This window comes from Equus asinus, chromosome 14 (genome assembly GCF_041296235.1).
Source record: "Equus asinus isolate D_3611 breed Donkey chromosome 14, EquAss-T2T_v2, whole genome shotgun sequence".
NCBI classification, from domain to species: Eukaryota; Metazoa; Chordata; class Mammalia; order Perissodactyla; family Equidae; genus Equus; species Equus asinus.
The window spans coordinates 12,768,960-12,776,631 of NC_091803.1; positions in this window are offsets into that span (position 1 = coordinate 12,768,960).

Genomic DNA, 7,672 nt, shown 5'->3' on the forward strand with positions numbered 1-7,672 from the left:
CTACTCAATATAGACTGTTATATGCATTGCAGATTAAATAGGATCCTCATGGTAATCACAAATCAGGAACCTATAATAAGCAAGAAAAAAAAGTAAGACAAAACAAATCAAACATATTACTAAAGATCTCCATCAAACCACAAGGGAAGAGAGCAAGAGAAAAAGAAAGGAACAGAGAAGAACTACTAAAACACCCAGAAAAAAAAGTAACAAAATGCCAAAAAATATATATTTACCAATAGCTACTTTAAACGTCAATGGACTAAATGCTCCAATCAAATGTCATAGGGTGGCCAATTGCATAAATTAAACGAGACCTATGTATATGCTGCATACAAGAGACACGCTTCAAACCTAAAGACACTCACAAACTGAAAGTGAAAGGATGGAAAAACATATTCCATGCAAATAGCAAAGAAAAGAAAGTGGGGGTAGCAATACTTAGATAAAATAGACTTTAAAACAAAAACTGTAACAAGAGACAAAGACGGGCACTACATAATGATAAAGGGAACAATCACACAAGAAAATGTAACACTTGTAAATATCATGCACCCAGTATAGGAGCACCTAAATATATAAAGCAATTATTAACAGACATAAGAGGAGAAATAGTAACACAATAATAGTAGGAGACTTTAACACTCCACTTACACCAATGGGTAGATCCTCCAAACAGAAGATCAATAAGGAAACACTGGCTTTAAAGGACACATTAGACCAGATGGACTTAGTAGATATACATAGAACATTCCACCCCAAAACCACAGAATACAGATTCTTTTCAAATGCACATGGAACATTGTCTAGGATTTATCACATATTAGGCCACAAAACAAGTCTCAATAAATTTAAGAAGATCAAAATAATACCATGCATATATCCTGACCACCAAGGTCTGAAACTAGAAATCAACTATGGGAAGAAAACCAGAAAAGCCACAAAAATGTGGAGATTAAGCAAAATGCTACTGAACAAGGATTGGGTCAGTGAAGAAATCAAAGGAGAGGTCAAAAAATTCCTGGAGACAAGTGAAATAAAAATACGATATGCCAAAATTTGTGAGATACAGTAAAAGTGATTCTACGAGGGAAGTTTATAGCAATTCAGGACTACCTCAACAAACAAGAAACATCCCAAATAGACAACCTAAAAGCACATCTAAATGTACTCAAAAGAGAACAAAAAACAAAGCCCAAAATCAGCAGAAGGAAGGAAATAATAAAAATCAGAGCAGAAATAAACTAAATAGAGACTAAAAAAAAAAACAGAAAAAATTAATGAAACCAAGAGCTGGTTCTGTGAAAAGTTAAACAAAATTGACAAACCCTTAGCTAGGCTCACCAAGAAAAAAATAGAGAAGGCTCAAATAAATAAAATCAGAAATGAACGAGGAGAGATTACAACAGACACCTCAGAAATACAAAAGATAATGAGACTACTATGACAATCTATACGTCAACAAATTGGATAATCTAGAAGAAATCGATGAATTCTTAGAAACATACAACCTTCCGAAACTGGACCAAGAAGAAGTAGAAAATTTGAATGGACTGATCACCTGTAAGGAGATTGAAACAGCAGTCAAAAACCTCCCAAAAAGCAAAAGTCCAGGGCCAGATGGCTTCCCTGGTGAATTCTACCAAATATTCAAAGAAGACTTAATGCCTATCCTTCTCAAACTCTTCCAAAAAATTGAAGAGGAGGGAAGGCTTCTTAACTCATTATATGAAGCCAACATTATCTTGATACCAAAACCACACAAGGACAACACAAAAAAAGAAAATTACAGGCCAATATCACTCATGAACATTGTTGCAAAAATCCTCAACAAAATTCTAGCAAATCGAATACAACAATACATTAAAAATATCACACATCATGATCAAGTGGGTTTCATTCCAAGGATGCAGGGATGGTTCAACATCAGCAAATCTATCAACGTGATACACCACGTTAACAAAATGAAGACTAAAAATCACTTGATCATCTCAATAGATACAGAGGAAGCATTTAACAGATACAGCATCCATTTATGATAAAAACTCTAAATACAATGGGCATAGAAGGAAAATATCTCAACATAATAAAGGCCATATATGACAAACCCACAGCAAATATCATTCTCAATGGAGAAAAACTGAAAGCTTTCTCTCTAAGAACAGGAACCAGACAAGGATCTCCACTGTCACCACTCTTACTTAACATTGTATTGGAAGTCCTAGTCAGAGCAATCAGGCCAGAAAAATAAATAAAAGGGATCCACATTGGAAAAGAAGAAGTGAAACTGTCACTCTTTGTAGATGATATAATTTTATATATAGAAAACCCTAAAGAATCCACTAAAACACTTTTAGAAACAATAAAGGAATGCAGTCAAGTTGTAGGATACAGAATCAATGTACAAAAATTAGTTGCATTTCTATACACTAGCAACGTAGTAGCAGAAAGAGAAATTAAGAATATAATGCCAATGAAAATTGCAACAAAAGAATAAAATACATAGGAAAAAACTTAACCAAAGAGGTGAAAGATCTGTACATGAAAACCTATAAACATTGTTGAAAGAAATTGAAGAAGACACAAAGAAATGGAAACATATTCCGTGCTCTTGGATCGGAAGAATTCACATCGTTAAAATGTCCATACTTCCTAAAGCAATCTATATATTCAACGCAATCCCTATCAAAGTTCTCACACTATTTTTCACAGAAATAGAACAAAGAATCTCAAAATTTATATGGAACAACAAAAGACCCTGAATAGCCAAAGGATTCCTGAGAAAAAAGAACAAAACTCGAGGTATCACACTCCCTTATTTCAAAATATACTACAAAGCCATAGTAACCAAAACAGCATGGTACTGGCACAAAAACAGGCACACAGATCAATGGAACAGAATCAAGAGTCCAGAAGTAAACCCACACATTTATGGACAGCTAATATTTGATAGAGGAGCCAAGAGTATATGATGGAGAAAGAAGAGTCTCTGTAATAAACGATGTTGGGAAAACTGGACAGCCACATGCAAATGAATGAAAGTAGACCACTACCTTACACCATGCACAAAAATCAACTAAAAATGGATTAAAGACTTGAATGTAAGACTCGAAACTATGAAACTTCCAGAAGAAAACATCAGCAGTAAGTTCTTTGACATCAGACTTAGCAGCATATTTTCAAGTCGTATGTCTGACCGGGCAAGGGAAACCAAAGAAAAAATGAACAAATGGGACTACAGCAAACTAAAAATTTCTGCACAGCAAAGGAAACCATCAATAAAACGAAAAGACAATCTAACAATTGAGAGAAGATATTTGCAAACCATATAGTAGATAAGGGGTTAATATCCATAATATACAAAGAATTGATACAGCTCAACAACAAAAAACCCAACAATCCAATTAAAAAATGGGCAAAAGATCTTAACAGAGATTTCTGCAAAGAAGATACACGGATGGCCAACAGGCATATGAAAAGATGCTCAACGTCGTTAGCTATCAGGGAAATGCAAATCAAAACTACAATGAGTTATCACCTCACTCAGGTCAGAATGGATATAGTTAACAAGACAGGAAACAACAAATGTTGGAGAGGATGTGGAGAGAAAGGAACCGTTGTCCACTGTTCAGAGTGCAAATTGGTGCAGCCACTATGGAAAGCAGTATGCAGTACTCCGAGAAAATTAAGAATAGATCTACCATATGATCCAGCTATCCCACTGCTGGGTATTTATCCAAAAAACTTGAAAACGCAAAGGCATAAAGAGACTTGCACCCCTATGTTCACTGCAGCATTATACACAATAACCAAGACTTGCAAGCAACCTAGATGCCAATCAAGGAACGAATGGATAAAGAAGATGTGATATTTATACATGATGGAATACTACTCAGCAATAAGAAATGATGAAATTTGGCCATTTGAGACAACATGGATGGACCTTGAGGGTATTATGGAGTGAAATAAGTCAGAGGGAGAAAGTCAAATATCACATAATCTCATTCATAAGTAGAAGATAAAACAACAACAAACAAACACATAACATTGGAGATTGGATTGGTGGTTACCATAGGGGAACAGGGGAGGGCAAAAGGGGTGATTAGGCTCACATGTGAGGGGATGGACTATAATTAGCTTTCGCATGGTGAATATGATGTAATCTACACAGAATTCAAAATATATTATGATGTACATCTGAAAGCTATTAAAAATTATGAGTAACATTTACTTAAATAGAAAATATGCATGGTATTTACATTTATCAAAATAGATAAATGGACAATATATATCTTCCATTTTAACTGTAATATATAGGTAAATTTATTAGGTACAAATAAAATAAAATGATTTCTTAAAATGCAAAACATGATGCATGCATGGAACATACTCAAAATAAGAAATACATGTCATTATATTAATTTTTTTCAGTTACATATATGGTTTTATATATGTGAGTGTATGCTAGATCATAATATACATTATATTTAATGCTGTGGGATAATCTGAAAGCCACTGCTCTTATACCACAGTATATTAAGCAACAGAAGGGTCTATGTTATGAGGTGGAGAAGCCAATACAAAGACAATTACCCTTTCTGTCATCTACACATGCAGTGATATATTCTCACTGTCAGACTGCAATCATTCTCTGATAGGCTTACATTTTGTTGTACTGTCTTTTCAGATCTACAGCCAAGCAACAGCATTTATTTAAAAGATCTTCCTCCCATTACTTATAACTACTTGCAAGACTTGTAATTCTGGTGGTGGCTTCCAAGATATTTACAGCTCTGCCATCAGTTTAGAAGTTGGTGTTCCATCTTTCAAATCTGTATTCTGCATACTCCACTTAGAGAAACACTCTTCAGCAGTAATATGAGGATCTTCTTGCCTCTGCCTCTTCTATCATTTTCAGTTTAGCAGAGCATGTCAAGATGAACCCACAGACACAAGTGAATATCAGGGTGTAATTTCCAAAAAGTGTAAGATTTACTTTAACTGTATTATATAGAAGGAGTTTATATTCTTTTACTGTAATGCACAGGCGATTATGCTATCCTCTAAGAGTAAAATCTGTAATTATTCTGTAACAACTGCCTTGCATTATTTCTTTTCTAGATAAACTTTGTAAGTTTTGAAACTGGGAAAATGATTGTATGTGAAAAGTAGACAAGATATATGTTTTCAGTAAGAAGGTATAAAGAGTGGAAATATTTTTGTTTGTTTTATTAAGAAAGATAAAATTTTCCTTAAGCACTAGGAAAGAAAAAAGGAAAATAGGCATAGGACTAATTATGAATGTAAAAAGCAAGTGACAAATGTTTGTGGAAGTAAAACCCTGAGGAAATAGTTCTATGCATGGTAAAGTTGGTTAAGATTAAAAAGAAATCAATAAATTAAATGTTTTAATGAAAAGTGTATGCTGGTGCAAAATTAGAATTTAGCTTCCTCTCTCTCAAATGGTTAGTTTTTTAAAACTTTTAGTCTGCTCTTGATTAAGAGATTATAAAATATTTTTCTTTATTTTTGAGTGAGTCTACCTAAAAGAAAGAAAATCTATTATTGTGTTAAAAGAATTTCCTATAATCAAAAAGATTAAGGTCTCTCTATTAGTTTTTATTAACTGTTTAACTCTCCGTTTGCCTTTGGACAGCATTTGTTGTCACCTTGACTGAATGGATAATTAAGCATGGTTTACTTTTTGACAAAGTGTTTTAAAGCCTTTTGATATTTTTGACAAACTTCTCCCAGGGTTTGAATCCTAGTAAAGACTTTCTTTTGACTTAAAAATAAATTTGAGAATTTCCAGTGGGCCCTGGGACTTCTCAAAGAACTCGTTCTTTCTGTCTATAAATAAGGAGTTATTAAATCAATTAGACTTATTTGGTATGTTAAATTACGTGGAAAGCATTTTCAAATAAAAAAATAACAGTAAGCCTTCTTTATGTTATATCTTTGTATGTATATGCTATAAAAGTTCCATAAATTATGCGAAAGTCATAGAAATCTAATATGTCCTGGCATAAAATGTTTCTGTCATCAAAATTGAGGCTCACACTATCATCCAAGCACCCTTATTGGACTTTCATGCAAAGGCAGCAAGAACAGAATCTATAGAGATTATGACACATGTGGAGAAAGCCTATTTTGTTTCTCTTGCAAAAAAAAAAAAAAAAAAAACTTGACCCCTCATTGCCAGACTTTGCCACCCTGATGTCCTTGTAACACAGCAACATTCTGCTCCTGAATCAGATAAATTAAGGTGTGTGAACAAAGTCTGCAAATTAAACAAATAATTGGGGCTATGGGAAGTTAAATAGTCAGGACTTTGGGAAACTCAAGATGGCTTCTTGGTTTTTCCAGGCTCCCAGGTAAATCTCATTTTTTCATTCTTTCACCTAACATAGAGCTTTAATAAAAACTATTTCTGTACCCAGAGCACTTGGGACTGCTCCCTCTGGGTCCTTGGAGCACCTGCAGCTTCATCTCATTCAAATGCTACTTTGTATGGGTTATCATTATGTTCCTGTTATTGTATACATGTTTTCCTGGTGGGTTGAAACCTCTCTTACCACACATTGATAACCTCACAATGGCAAAGAAACTGTTAGACAATGTATTTCCTGCTGGAATTATACCTTCCACAGTCTCCAGTGACTGAGGCACTTACATCACTGGGCAAATCATTCAAACCTTAAAAAAATCCTTTTAAACTTCTGGACTTTTAAACTTCTGTGGCCTGTAATCTTCAATCATCAGGCAATGCTAAAGAAAACCAATGGAAAAACAAGATCCAAGTAGAAGAAATATTAAATTACATGGGACTACACGAGCTGCTGAAGATACTCTGCTGTTTAGTTTCTCCAGATTTAAAGAAATCATTTCTTTCAAGCTAACTATGATTTACAGCAATTTGTAAGCAGAATTGAAGCATTTATCTTTTCCTCCCTACCTCATCCCTCCAAAATTTGGAAATTATTCATAACTGAGTACTCTTTTTTTTTCATGGAAATACAGTTGTTGGCACAAGATCAATAAGAATCTGTTCTCCACATAAGATGAGACAATTGGAAACACTGGTTATATTACCAAGGCTTTGACTGGTATGTCTTATGTGAGAAGGACATGCATAAAGTCAGATATGACCAAACAGCTTTGAGGATCAAGGATTGACTTTGTAAAGCAAACAATGCCATTTAAAAATATTGGCCTGGTACACTGCTACAGGATTCTCTGCAACCTTACCAGGTTAGTAAAGAAGGTCAATCACCTGGCAGGGACAAGAACCTCAGGATATGTTGGGGTCCTCAAAAACAGAGGAATTCACCTAAATCTGTAGGTATTGCAGGTGGGATCTGATGAAAAGTCCTTGGCTTGGCTTTCCTGGCCTCAAGAGAGTTTTAACATTCAATCTAAGATTCCATATAAAAGTTCCAGCAAAGCAGACTTAATAGAGTGTCCTGGCTGAGTGAGCTTGCCTAGGACTCTCTCCCCTCCAGCATACAACAAAAAGGAGCAACAATATTCCAACAGAAAATATCCTAATAGCACATTAATACTCAGTGAGTCATGGCAGCCAAAGGACGGAGGATGGAGAGGCTGGAGATTCCCACGGAAGAGCTGGAATAGGGTAAAAGAGAACTTTGCTCCCTCCCCTAAAGACTGGGAT